Below are 15,747 nucleotides of genomic sequence, written 5' to 3'. Positions count from 1 at the left end.
TTGGACCAGATCTATAAAATAACAACGCGAGACCAAGATTGGGTGAATTCGATAGCAGATGGATGCATTGCATGGGACCGCGAAAGTTCCTGTACATCAGATTCAGATGAGGAGTTGGAACACTAGCAGAATAGGTTGCATGAAGTATCTACGTTGCGCTATAACATGATGACTAAATCACTGCACTATGTATCATCGGAGTTAAGGAGTTTGGCTTATTATGATGGTCTAACTCATGTAGATATTTTTTTTGATGCATTAGAAAGGGAAGTGCCTAAGAAGCATCGCTTCCAAGCACTGGATTTGGCACTGCGTGCTACGCCCACAAGATGGTGGGGTACACATAAAGACAATTTTAATGGATGGCATGAAAACTAAAGGATGACGAGGTTGCATTTTGGTCGCCCAAAAGTGCAACTAATAGAGAAATATGATGGGAGGAGTGATCCACGCGATAAATTAGCGAAATGGAATGATGCTTATGGAGCAAAGCCGCAACCAGAGTGGGTGCATTTGTTCTGTCACACTTTGGATGTAATACCAATGAGCTGGTACCTAGAAATAGAACTCCACCATGACACTGACGAGTGGATACTTTGAGACAGGGATTCTTAATGAAATTCAGCTTTGAAGATGGGTTTGAATGTACTGACGAAGTGTTATAGGAGGTCAAGGCAGCAATCTTCAGAATACCACAGGATCCCTTGGATTTGATTCAACCAGATTGGACCACTGAGTTGCGCCATGCGCTAGAGTGCTACAATGTGACTACTGAAGAAGAAGATGAGGATCTAAGGAACATTAACATCCCTAAGGCAAAAGGACACCATGAAGTTGAGAGACCACAAATAGAGAATGCAGATATCATCGTGCCACTGAAAACCAGACAAGTGAACATTGACATAGAGGCAAAGCCGAAGTTTGCAAATATAGGGGACTACTGGGATGACATTACGGTCGATAAGGTCATTGAGTTGTTCCGCGTATATCAGGATTTGTTTCCCACAAAGTTTTCTAACTTAAAAGGCATCATAGGCGATTTTGGAGTGATGAAAATAATGTTGAAACTAGACGCGAAGCCTGTTAAGTAGAGGCCATATCGCCTCAATCATAAGTACAAGGAAAAGGTCCGCTTGGAGTTGGACAAGATGTTGGTAGTGGGTATTATTGAACTAGTGGAGGAATATGATTGGGTGAGTCCAATGGTAGTTCAGGAAAAGAAGCAGAAGGATGAGAGAAGGATTTGTGCAGATCTCAGGAAGATGAGCGATGGTTGCATTCATGATCCTTTTCCAACTCTGTTCACAGATGAGGTATTGGATAATGTTGGCGGACATGAATCATATTTGTTCACTGATGGGTTCTCTAGATACGATCAGATAAAGGTTGCGCAAGAAGACAGGAGTAATACTACCTTCGTGACTGAGTGGGGATGCTTTCAGTATATGGTAATGCCTTTTGGACTTAAGAATGCGCTGACAATCTTCTCGTGCATAGTCATTGCAGTGTTCAAAGAGTTCATTCACAAGTTTTTGGAGGTATCTTTGAATGATTGGATAGTGTTTGGACTGGTAAAATGCCATGTAGCTAGTTTTCGCTTGATGCTAGATATATGACGGAGGTATCAGATTGCAATAAACTTGAAGAAGTGCTTATTTTGTGTCCCTTTCAGAATCTTGCTGGGTAATGTGGTATGCAGGCAAGGTTTAATGGTGGACCCTACTAAGATCGCAATCATAATTAATTTGGAGGGGCCAAGGAATGTTAAATCGCTGTGCACAATGCTAGGTCAACTGGATACTATCATAACTTCATCAAGATCTATGCCCAGATTACCACACTAATGGAAAGGCTATTGAATAAGGACGCTACATTCTATTGGGATGAAGAATTTCAGCGGAGTCTGGATGTATTAAAGGAGAAAATGGTTACCACGCCGATCCTAATCTTCTTGATTTGGAAGAAGGAATTTCATGTGCATGTGGATGTGTCATGTGTCACGTTGGGAGAAGTGCTGACACAAGCCGGTGAAGGAGAATTGGATCACCTGATAGCATTTGTAGTAGGAAGTTGTCTAAGGCTGAAAAACATTACTCGATGACAGAGTGCAAAGGGTTGGCTATGGTGTATGCACTCCAAAAATTCAGACATTACCTACTAGGCAGACACTTTAAGATGTATACAGACCATTCTGCATTAAATTACCTAGTCAACAAGCTTGTGTTGGGGGCGGGGGGGGGAATATGCAGATCATTGCTGTTGTTTCAAGAGTATAATTTCGAAGTAATTGTGAAGGTAGGGTGATTGAATGCAGAGCCAGATCATCAGTCACGTATTGAAACAGGAGAGGAGCCTACCAATTTAGAGGAGGCATTGCCTGATGCTCATCTCTTTGTGGTGTGTGTAGTAGACAATCACTTTGCAGACATTACCCACTTTCTGACTACGGGAATGGCCCAAAAAGGATACATGAGTCAACAAAACAAGGAATTGGTGGTGCGCACGACATATTTTTCTGCTATTGCAAGTCACTTGTATAATATGGGATCAGACGAGATACTGCAATGTTATGTGCCTGATTTTGAACGAAATATTATCCTTACTGAAGCTCGTGGAGGAGCTGCGGGAGGCCATTATGTAGGAAAACCAACATCGCAGAATATTTTATGCGTTGGGTTGTGGTGGCCAAAATTACATAATGATTTCAAAGCATATCGTAGGGCATGCGATGCATGTTAGAGAACTGGTAGGCCATCACGTGGGGATGAGCTGCCTTTGAATATGTAGGTATCATTGCAACCGTTTGAGAAATGGGCAATTGATTTTGTAGGACTAATTCAACCTTTAGGAAAGAAGATGGGTGCGTGGTATATCATCACCGTGACTAGATATTTGACTAGATGGGTGGAGGCACAACTCGTGAAGGACTGTATAGGGGCAACAATAGTGAAACTTCTGTTTGAGTATGTGTTGACCAGGTTTAGTTGCTTGAATATTTTGGTAAGCGATCGCGATAAGAACTTCCTCAATAAAACGATCAACGCGTTGACAAAAGAATTCCAAGTTTAGCACCAGAATAGTATGCCATATCATCCTCAAGCCAATGGGATAGTTGAAGTGTTTAATAAGATATTAGAGAATGCACTGAAAAAGGTTTTCAATGTGCAGAAAAATTATTGGGATGTATGCGTACCAGTGGTATTGTGGGCTTATAGGACTACTTGTAAGAAGCTTACTGTTCAAACACAGTATATGTTGGTCTATGGCATAGAGGATATGATGCCTATGGAGTATATCTTGCCTAGTCTATGCATAGCGACGTTCACAGGGATGGCAGATCATGGAGCCTTAAAAGAGCAACTTGCGTAGCTGACAGAGCTCGAGGAAGATAGATTTTTGGTTGGATATTGAGGATATATACGATCGAAGTGGAATGCGAGGTTACTCAATATGAACCGGTAAATCCTACCAATCTAATTGACGAACAGGAGGGATCAAAAACCTACGTGAATGACCAAATAATTCACTCGTCAGTTCATATCGGAATATGTAGAGTTCCGATCCACCATTCCAGAATAAAGTAATCTAGGTTATGAATAAATGATCCATCGATAGAATTATCATGATTGGATAGAATCACTGATAAACGATGAACCTAAGATATCTATTTCCATCAGCAAGTTCAGAAGGAACGTGGAAAATCTTGGCACGATTGGCACATCAAAATGTGCACCTTCAAGGTAAATGATTTAGTTTTATTATATGACAATAAGTTTGATAAGTTTCCAGGAAAATTTCAGATGCATTGGCTGGGGCCATACGTTATCAAAGAGATTACCGATGGTGGAGCAGTTCAACTTGTGAAATTGAATGGAGATCCATTTATGGGAAAGGTAAATGGCAGTCGATTGAAGCCATACATCGGGGATTCGGCCTAACGACTACATGATGGTAGCATAGTCTTAACGCTCCAGGTAGCTGCAAGGAGGCATGCGACTACAAACTACACTGCCTGGTGTGTAGAGCTCCGCGACGGGGGCTTTGCGTGAAACAGGAGGGTGTCACAGTACTAGAAGAAGCGTGAAGGGAGATACGCTATAGAGGGAGAGACTACACAACGCAGTGAAAAAGTGACCGTTACCATCATTGTTCATGATTTTACTTCCAGAAGATGGTGAAGAAGAGTGGGCGATTGATATTTAAGGCATTTAAGGCTGAAATTAAGAGTGAGATCTTTGGAAATCTACTACCAATCTTGCATTTATGGATTTATTTTGGGGGGAACGGTCAAATTTGAATTCAAATCCGCCTATAAAATACGTGTGGCCGTACAACGAGAAACACTTTGCATTCTGAGAATTTTTGTGTTGTGTTGTCTATTGTGCATGAACCGTGAGTTCTTTGAGGATTTGCTCACAAGCCCTGTGTTCGCTCAGTATCCTAAGATAGACATAAAGCTTATTCATGATATCATGTTAGGACCAAGTCTAGTAGAAACTACTAGTACTAGGGGAGCTATCGCCTCTGAGGAATCTGATCCCAAAGTGATCAGTATGGAGGTTCCAACAACAGTGCCCATGGTGCTGAGGTTGCCTAGGCCAAATCCTATACCGATGAGAGAGGCCCCCAAGACGAAGAAGGATAAGCAAAAGAAGCCAATGCCAGTGCGTGAGTAACCACGAAAGCATGAAACTACACAAGCATAGCGAAAAGAAAAGCCAAGTGCAAATGGGAAGGGGAAAGTGGTGGATCTAGAGGTAGAGGAAGGCACGAAAGATATTAACATTGAGGGGGTGGACCATATTTCTAAGCTACCAAAGTATGTCCCTTTGCGCAAGGGCAAGGTGAAGGTACCGAACGACCCAGATGCTAAACATTTCTCCCTCAACACACCCTTGTTGCTGGAGAATATCGCCTTTGAAGGCTCGTGCCTGGTGCGGGTCTTGCACTTGAAGCTTGAAGACTGGATTTGGTGGACCACGAGCGGTTCCTCCACCTTGCTACTGACACCTTCATGCAGAGGGTTTTCTACAAGGAGTTTGGTGTCACCACGTTGGAGCCGGTGGAATGGATTCGCAGAGTCAACATGTCAGGATTGCTAACCCTGTTATGGGTGTCACACTATTATCAGTCAAATATCAACCTGATTGTCATTAAGAAGCTGCTGTGCCTGGTGCATGATGGGTGCTTATGGTTAAATGAGCCGATTCTTATTAAAAATATGCTGATCCATCGGATCACATTATTACCCCATTCAGGACTGAATTCAGCCAAGGTGTTTGGCGGAAATATGATCGAGCACGACTTCGCTGAGAAGATGAAGGACAAGTTTAAACTTGTCAAAAAGCCACGCGGGTATTCAATTACTAGCATTACTGGCCCCGCGGTCAAGATTTCCACATAGATTCTAGCTGTGAAATTATGCAAAAGTGCTGTGTGGACGAGGTATCGACAATACTGGTTTCATTGGTGGCTCAACACAAGGAGGGCATATAGTTCAACTAGGCGTGCTACCTGTGTAGTGAGTTCCTTGCGAACTGCTGAGAGGCTTAAAAGGATAGTAAGACTGATGGGCCTCATCATTGGGTAACTATATGGACTTTAATTCACCTCATAACTCAGTCAAATCAAGTATTCTCACAATTTATTACATGTTTTGATTATATTTTGTTTAATGAATATTATGTCTAGTGGACTAATGTGCATTGAATGCATATTTGTGAGAGAAAATGAGGAAATTTTGGCAAGATTAAGGGATGAAATTTGAATGGGACAAGGAAGAGAGATTTTAGGAGGTAAATCCTCCTCATTTATTCCTCCCTCATTCGAATATTCCTCCATCAATCACACCATCTCAGAGTACAAGTAGCCAAGTCATGAAGATCAAAAGGCAACTGAGCAAGTGATAGTCGAAGAGTTAGTTCATCTCGAGTTTGGGAGTCGAGCCTCCCTAGATTTAAGTAAGTCATTGGATACTTCAGTTGTATAAATAAAGGGGCCTAGAGCCTCATTAGGATTCAAATTTTTGTTGTAAAAACACTAGTTATTTTGGAGCTCCAGACTTGTGGAAGACATTGCTATGTAATTTTCTGTTTTGATAACAAGAATGAGATTTTTCATGATCCAGTATTGAGTTAACTTAGAGGGCTGAAGCTCTTGGGTTAGGTCCCAACCCTAGTAGCAAAGTATCCTCTTCTTGTATCTGTATGCTTAGATTAGTTTCATAGATTCATGGTTAAATTGTCCTTATAAGTATTTCATTGCAAGTAGTGTAGATTTGATTAGTTTGTTTATTAGTTTGATTCCATTTGTGCTTTACTTTAACAGTAGGTTAGAAGGGATAAAAGGAACACCAAAAAGCTGTCAATAGGTGTCTTGGCCTCACTTCCTCCTTCAAGGATCATGATTTGAGGAAAGGACTCATATTCAGCCCCAAAAAGACAGATCTCTACTTTCTCATAGAATTTAGAGTTTATTGTAATTGAACCAGCATTTGAATAGTTTGCAAGTGTAGTATTTAATTACCATTGCTTCCATTTTCAGTCTTACAGTAGATCTCATTATATGGATTCATCTTATTATGCAAATTTTCCTTATGCATGAAGTAGATAGCTAGCTCATTAAACTCTGTTTTTTCTAGCTCATTGAAATTCTTCTTGTTTACATGATTTTTGGGCAAATATCGTTGCTTGATGTAGTGAAGGCGTTTCAGAAGTAGAGAAAGATTTCATAGAAAAAAACATCCTTCCAAACTCATCCATCCATAATCATTCCTTTCTTTCACTAAGACCTTTACCAATTTCATCATTTTACATGGAAACTTCTCCAAGCATGTTGAGCAAATCCAACCATCTCCCAACCTTGGTTTTGAGTTTTGAGTGATCCTAGGCATTTTCTCACTCCATTCCATCCACCAACCACCTTCCCTAAGACTTAAATCACCTCCAACACCCATCGTTTTTCTCTCGTCCATATCTTGTAGAAACACAGGGAATCTTGTAGGGTTTTAGGACATCTTGTAGGTTTTCCTATAATGGTCTATTTTGAGGCTGAATTGAGGGAAAAACTCCAGGAAGCCACACAAGGTCACCTAAGGGTCTCCCAAACCTTCCAACCATCCATCAACATCCCTAAGCTACCTTCCACACCACCAAAAGTGATTAGCTTTCACACTTGTTTTTCCATAAAAAGAATAAAAAGAAGAAAACATATTTATTTCAATCCTTTGCATGCACAATAGTGATGTTTGATGTTTTGAACTTCAATGCTTAGGACATTAGCATTTCATGCATGTTAGCTTAGCATTCTTGTAAATCATAGTTTCTCAGCAGTTAGTTAGGAAATGGTGTGTTTTTAGCATTGGATTTCAATCATTTTCCTTATTGTAGTAGACAAGCTTTATCCTAGAGTAGATTTGTCTTTCTTTCATCAGTGATCAAGCTTCTTCTGAATCCATAGGAGTCTAGCTTGAAAACCCTAGTGGTCTCTTGCCAGCTGAAAAGTGACAAAGGTAGAACCATCACTTTTATTGTGTATACAACACTATCACCTCCAAGTTTGTACAGATCCCGGGTTGATAAAGTAAAGCTGGTAGCCCCAGGAGTTGCAACATTCTTACTGTAATACAGGTGCTCATCACCACTTTTTGGGGTCGTTTCCGGGGAGGTGTCTGAGTAATATGTGATTACTACTTTCTTTCTTCCATTTCCTGTTTCTAATATTCTGCTAGTAGTTTCATTTCTGCAAAAGTAATTTAGTTTTCTTCTTTTCCATTCTGCATTCTTTGCTTTCCTTTCCATTATGCAAGTAAGACTTCAATCAAGTAGTTAATTTTTCATTCAGTCAGTAGTTTTCATTCAGTCTGAAATTTCAATTCTGCAATTATTTTCAAAGTTTGAAAAAACACAAAACACAACAAAAACATTTGTTTTCATGCCTCGTAGGAATAGGGATAACTTAGGGAAATTTTTGCCAAATACCCCCACAGCTTCAAACAACCAACCTTCCCTCTTCTTCGGTGGATGTGAAATGGAGGAACCCTTACGTGAGCAACTAGACATATTTGAAGAACCTATAGGGGAAGAAGAAGAAGAAGAACCCATTACTACTAAATACTAAGATGAAAAACATAAGCACCTCTGCCCTTCCTCATTTCCATGGATTGACATCAGAAGATCTAGAAACTTTCTTATTTTAGTTTGCTGTCATATGTCGAACCTATGACTACACCAATGATGAGCAGAAGTTGAAACTATTTCCATCCACTCTCAAGGATGTAGCTTTGCGCTGGTTCATGGGTCTTCCTGGAGATAAAATCACAAATCTTGCTTAGATGCAAAAATCCTTCAACAAAAAGTATCGAGACTACTGTAGGTCTAAAGACACTAAAGAGGAAAATTTTAGGATGACCTTAGGGCATGATGAATCCCTAGAGGATTATGAAGAAAGATTCCATCTTAGCTACAAAAGGAGCAGGTGCACACTTGACCCTGAGTCACTAAAGATAGTCCTACTTAGAGGAGTAAGCGAAGATCTTCTGGATACCCTGAACTTGTTGGCAGGAGGGGATATCTACCAGTTACCCTCTTAGGATATCAAGAATATCTTTAGAAACCATTCTAGGGCAGCTAGGAAAAAGGGTAGGGGAATTCAACCTATGGCCAGTCCATCCTCTTCCAATTCATCCATAAAGGGTGAAATTGGAAACATGCTGGAGGATTTCAAGAGTGAGATGCTGCAAACACTTTCTCTATAGATGGACACTATGCACATTAAGAGAAAACAAGAGGTAGCAGAGAGAGCCTTAGCCATTTTCTGTCCTAGATGCACCAGGAGGCACCCTAGGAACGGATGCCCATTGAATTTTATTGAAATTTGTTCATTCTATGAAGAAAACCACTCCACAGACAAGTGCCCTTCTCTCCCTGGATTAAAAGCTATATATCAAGGAGCTGAAGGGGTAATTGAACAACTCTGCTACATAAACCAAAGGAGACCTCATGGGCTTAGGCCATACCAATAGGGCATGCAAGGGTCATCCCATGCATATTACAACCCCAACTAGAACACATCCATACCTTCTTTGGGGGGCCCTGCTCATCCTTCCTGGTCTACACCTCCTCCTTGGTCCTTTGCACCTCAGTATCATTCCTAGCCAGCCAGCTAGTCATTTCAACCATATGCTCGGCCAAAACCTCAGTGGAGTGCACTGCCTGAGGGGTGGAGGCCCCATACAACAATGCTCTAAATTTATTTCCTTCACCACTTGCTCAATCACAACTATTACACTATGCTTCACCTAAACAACCCCAAATCCCTGCCCAACCAAATCTGAACTCGAACAATAAACATGCACAACAAGTTTACAGTGGAGAGACATCCTATCTAGCTTATGCTTTGGAAATTCAGTAAATCAACCTGAGATATGGGAGATCACTCCTCCACATAGGGAGTTTGAGGAATAAAGAGAACAAAGCATGCCAAAAGTAAATCCACCACCCTTTCCTGAGAGATTAACCCAACCACTCCAGCCTACCCCAAAAGAGACTGAACTTCTGGGAGAATTGAAAAACCTGTGTCAAAATTTCACTTCTCGAAGCTATTAAAGATGTACCTATTTAAAACAAGTTTATTAAGGATAAGTGCTTCAAGCATCTAGGGAGGCGAAGAAGCGATTGCCCTACAATTAATGTCATTGGACAGATGTCCAACTTAATGCTGGGGTAGGTAATCTATCCAAATTATTTGGACCCTTGAAGCCCTGTAGTAGATGTGCACATCAATGGCACCATTGTCCCACACACTTTGATCAATCTTGGGGCTACCATTAAAGTGATGACCAAGGAAACCATGCTCAAGCTCAACCTCGAAGGTTTATTGACAAAGACCACAACAATTCTGCAGCTTGCAAACCGCTCCAGAGTGTCTCCTGAGGGGATCGTGGAGGATGTGATGGTCTCCATTGACTCTTGGGAGTACCCTAAAGATTTACTAGTTCTCCAGCCTAAGATTAAGTTTACTGGTTAACCTCTCATCCTTGGGAGGCCCTGGTTAGCCACTGCCGATGCCTACAGTAGTTATAGGGCTGGAAATATGACCATAAAAAATGGGCATATGTCCAAGCAGTTAGTCTTATACCCTCTTACTCATCCATCTCTAAAACATGACTTACCTTTGTGGCTGGAAGAGGAGGAGGAAGGCGAAGTTTATTCCACCCAACTCTATACCTTAGAAACAACCATGGGAGGGGGACAATAAGATGAAGATGATTTGATTGAACACATACTCCAAAGTCCAACTCCTAGTACATTGTCGTTAGAAGAAGTAGTAAAGGAAACCCAGAACAACCATCATATTAATCTATGCTTAGCCAATTCCAACCCTATTCGTGTCAAAACCGTAGAATTTAGCCCTGAGAGAGGTTTGAAAATCAACCCATCTCTTTTTGTTCAACAAGAAGAAAAGTTGTGCAACCTGCTAAAGGAACATCTGGATTCCTTTGCCTGGATTTACAAAGAAATGAAGCGAGTACACCCCTTGGTATGTACCCACCACATTTATGTCAAAGAAGGTTGCCAGTCAGGCAACCCCAAAGGAGAATGAATCCAACTCTTAAATATATAGTCAAAGAAGAACTAAAAAAGCTGCTAGATGCAGGATTTATTTACCCTATCTCAGATAGTGAGTGGGTCTCTCCTTTGGTGTTGGTTCCAAAGAAAAATGGTAAGTGGAGGATATGTGTCGATTACAGGGAGTTAAACTAAGCCACAAAGAAGAACCATTTCCCTCTACCTTTCATCGACCAAGTGCTAGATGACCTCGCAAGGAAAAAGTTTTTCTTTTTCCTAGATGGATTCAGCGGGTACAATCAAATCCAGATCAACCCGGAAGACTAGGATAAAACCACCTTCACTTGTCCTTGGGATACTTTCGCCTATAAGGTCCTTTCTTTTGGCCTATGCAATGCTCCTACTGTTGGCATTATGATACAGGTATGACACAAGTGTTGTCCTTGATGGCAACTCACACAGAAGATAGATCACAGTTCAGACTCACAGAATGAAGAAAGAGAGGTATACACAGGTTCCCCATTGACTAAGTCATGTATACACGCGGGTTCGTAGACCAAAAGGTGCGTATAGCATACACACACACTTTCATAGAAGGAAAGGCACGTGTATGTTGGAAAACTAAGTTTTGGTCGGTGGTATTTGGTTCATGGTATTTTGGTATTGGTCCATGGTATTTGGTTCGAGGTATTGACCCCAGGTATTGGGTCCAAGGTATTGGTCTTACATGGTTTTGAACCATGGTATTGAGAGAGGTCTAAACCTATATAAGGAGAAGAAGATCATTAGGCCAAAGTGAAAGTGTGCAAGTGATGAATATCTGATGAAGTGTGAGATCTAGTATGTTGATTATGGGTTTATGATGCTTTGCTTGATCTAAACCAAGGATGCACCTATGCGGTTGAAGAAGGTTGATGGACCAGGATCATGAAGACTAAAATACAATATCATTATATGGTATGATAATGAATAGATCTGAATACTGACGCATGTATTATCCTCTATATCTTATGTTCTGGGTATATCTGAAGTTGAAAATTACAGCAAAGGTATAAGTAATTATTTTCAGATCTGTACGCGGGTTGCCCTTGGTGAAAGAGTGTATACACGTTGGTTCAACATAGCCAAGTAGCGCATATGTTATGATATTTGATATTTGAGGTTGTTGTTGGTTCTAGTGGTTGTTGTAGAGTTCTGGGTTCTGCTCTGTGTTTTGGTGACTGTGTTTCGATGACAGGGTTTCAGTGATTAAGTTTTGCTTGGTGCAAAGGAGATTGGTTGATACAGATATATTTCATGTTTGATTGATGCTGTTGATGGATCCAGTCTGAAAATTTATGAAACATGGTCCCTGGAAGAAAAGAGAAGGTTGTAGCCTTCTGTAGGCCTACATAATAGAAAATATATATTGGCTAGTACAAGAGCTAGGAAGTTGTAGCTCCCTTCTAGTAGAATTTGGAGAATGAGAGAAGGTTGTAGCCTTATGCAGGTGGGTGTCTTCGTACTGGTAGGAGTCTGCACCAATACAATATTGTAAACAGGTTTTTCTTATCTTAAAGAAAACAACAGCAGGTGTTTTTTGTCTTGCATTGGGTTTCCACCTTATATCATGGTGTTCATGTGTGCTTCTTATGTGTGATGATATGTTCTGTTTTACTACATATGTTTACTATTTATATTGCTAATAATGTTCTGATGCACTCATTAAAGATCAACATATGATGAATTAACTGAATCATAAGTTTGTTGGATATACGCTAGTTGCATTAAACACAATTGCGTATACATGCGGGTTGCCTTCACTGAAGTAGCGTATATGAATATGATAATGGAAATGAAAAGGTTATTGATTTGATAATACTGATTCAACACCCCCCCCCCCCCCCCCCCCCCTCTTAGTATTATTTCCAACAATTGGTTTCAGAGCAGGTACTTTAGAAGAAGCTTGATTTCTTGAAGGAAGATACATCAGAATGAGTAATCAAGAAAGAGAGGGATCCATCAAACCACCAATCTTTGATGGGAGAAATTTTTTTTACTAGAAGATAAGAACCACAACCTATCTACAATCGCTTGGAACGAATATTTGGGAAATCGTGGAAGGAGGATATACATTTCTGTCAGCAATTCCTACATATATGGCAGATAGAAAGCCATATGAACTCAATGCCAAAGATGTTACTATATTATTGGCAAGTTTGTCAAAATCAGAGTTTGTCAAGTTCATGCAGCTCAAATCCGCCAAAGAAATATGGGACAAAATCATTCTAAGCTACGAAGGAGACACTCAGGTAAAATGTGCTAAGCTTAAAACTCTCAAAAATTAAGGAAGGTTTATTAGTTGAGAAAGTTTTGAGATACTTGTCTGCTAAGTTTGAACCCAAAGTGTCTGCCATAGAAGAAAAATAGGATGTACAGAATATCACTCTGACACAGCTTCACAAAATCTTAACTGCTTTTGAAATGAGAAAAGAAGGACCATCAGAAAGGAGAGAAGATGCATTTAAAGTGTCAACAAAGGGAAAAGAAAACCTCAATGAATAAGGATACATTTCAAAAGAAGAATATGAGGTAAATTTTGTCAAGAATCTTCAACGGGGATCTGGAAGGTGCAAAGGTAAGCTACCTTTCAAATGTTTTTCTTGCGGAAGAGTTGGTCATTACACTGCTAGATGCCCTCATAACAAAGGAAAGATGTCTGAAGAAGGTAATAGAAGTTATTATAATCATAATGAATTATCCAATAGTGATGAAGATAATCAAGAAATTAAACTTCTCATGAAATATGAAAATAATGACATAGAAAATGAAGAAGTTACCAGATTAAATGATCAGCTAGAGACAATAACCAGAGTAAGGGAGCAGCTGCAGGATATAGTAAAAGATCAGAGAATAACAATCCAGAAACTTGAATCTAAGATCCTCTCTCTAAAAAAATATCTTGAAGAATCAAAAAGGCAGAATGAAGAAGCTCTTGAAGAACAAGAACATGAAGTGATCGAATTAAGGCAACAAGTGGAAGAAGGAAGAAAAGCTGAAGAAAACATAAAGAAGAAATATTTGGAAAAGGAAGAACAACATCAGGTTGAGGTAAATATATTAAAAGGTAAATTAGAAGAAAAGGATAAACTGTTACGATTTCAAGATAGTACTAAGATTTTGGATGATATTATTAGTAGTCAAAGATCCCTTGCTATCAAAACTGGTCTTTTTTTTATGAAACTATTGAAGGTGAATCTAGCTCATAGGGTGAGGGAAGGAATTCTAATGCAAAATCTGAAATGATCGACAAGGAGATAAGTGGTCAACCCCAACAACAACCAAGGAAAGAAATTCTTCAAAGAAAATATTTTGCTCCTAACTATGGAAGTGATAGATGGTTATTTCCTCCGATGAGTAATGTTGAATGTTATGAATGTCATAATCTTGGACATGTTGCAGCTAGATGTAGAAGAAGAATGGTTCAAGACCATCACACAGAAAGATCATCACATTCCAGGTACTTAAAGGAATATTGTTTTGCTTGCAATATGTTTGGTCACAAAGCTATTGATTGCAATAAAAGGAATATGAAACATGTAAGATGTTATGCATATAACAAGTTTGGACATAAAGTAAAGGAATGTAGGAGCAAAATTCAGACACCCAAGCAAAATGAGAATATATCATCTCAATCGCAGGTATTGAAGAAGACAGAATTAGTGTCAGAAAGATGTGGCATAACTCAGTTAGCAGACATAACAGACCCAGGGGAAACTGAAAGTGTAAACCTTTAGTATTCCAGTTTGCATACGCAGATATTATGAAGCGAAGTCATGTATATACGTGAGTTAGAGGCTGTAGAGTCACGTAGATGGATCTTTGAAGAAAAAGCAACAGAACAAATTAGGGAAAAGAAGTCTGATATGGTTCAGGCATGGTATATGTTGGTTGGCATAGGTTCAGGGGGAGCATATGCCTTGAATAATGCATTGTTGGCATTATGGTTAGAAGTCTTTGGTGATCATGCTTATGATACATCTTGCTACTTATTGTTGGTTGGCCAAGAGAATGATATTGCAAGTTACAGGTCTGGACGCTGGTGACAGATGCTTATGGTGCAGACCATATATGGTGTATGATAGTTGATGATGACTATCATGGTCTTTTTTAGATTGCTGGTCATTGTTATAAAAGCCGTGTATACCATTTGATGTAAAGGTCATGAAAAGACCCAATTTGTAACCCTACTATGCATGGAAGAATGATGTAATAATGTCTATTTCAGTCATGTATGAACATTTGGTATATCCCCACTTGGTTGGGTGGATGAGTCAAAATGGTGTATCCTCACTTGGTTGATAGATTGATGTATGTATGAGTCATTGGAGATAGGAAGGTCATACTCACTTATTTGAGGTGTAGAGTCTTGTTATTCTTTTGAAAAATATTTTTTGAGACTCGGCATGGGCTCAGGGGGATCATGAATGGATTGATACATCTTAGCAGGTACAAAGGGGGAGCTCAATAAGATATTTCAACATGTACTTAAGGGGAGTATGTAAAGCAAAATGTATATCAAGGGAGAGAATATCTTGGTCCACCCTTTGCCCTTGATGTCAAAAGGGGAGAGTGACTTGGTGTGGTTGTTGCCATCAAGTCCAAAGGGGGAGATTGTTGGCATTATGATACAGGTATGACACAAGTGTTGTCCTTGATGGAAACTCACACAGATGACAGATCATAGTTCAGGCTCACAGAATGAAGAAAGAGAGGTATATGAAGGTTCTCCATTGACCAAGCTGTGTATACACGCTGGTTCACAGACAAAAAGGCGTGTATAGTGTACACATGCACTTTCACAGAAGGAAAGAAACGTACATGTTGGAAAACTAAGTTTTGGTCCGTGTTATTTGGTCCATGGTATTTGGTCTGAGGTATTGACAACAGGTATTGGGTCCAAGGTATTGGTCTTGCATGGTTTTGGACCATGGTATTGAGAGAGGTCTAAACCTATATAAGGAGAAGAATATCATTAGGCCAAAGTGAAAGTGTGCAAGTGATGAATATCTGATGAAGTGTGAGATCTAGTATGCTGATTATGGGTTTGTGATGCTTTGCTTGATCTGAACCAAGGATGCACCTATGCGGTTGATGAAGGTTGATGGACTGGGATCATGAAGACAAAAATGCATTATCA

The sequence above is a fragment of the Pinus tabuliformis genome, chromosome Q (assembly GCF_031772625.1).
Source record: "Pinus tabuliformis cultivar Carrire ecotype Pingquan chromosome Q, CPIR1, whole genome shotgun sequence".
NCBI lineage: Eukaryota > Viridiplantae > Streptophyta > Pinopsida > Pinales > Pinaceae > Pinus > Pinus tabuliformis.
The sequence above is the reverse complement of the archived record's forward strand: the minus strand, read 5'-3'. Positions refer to the sequence as shown.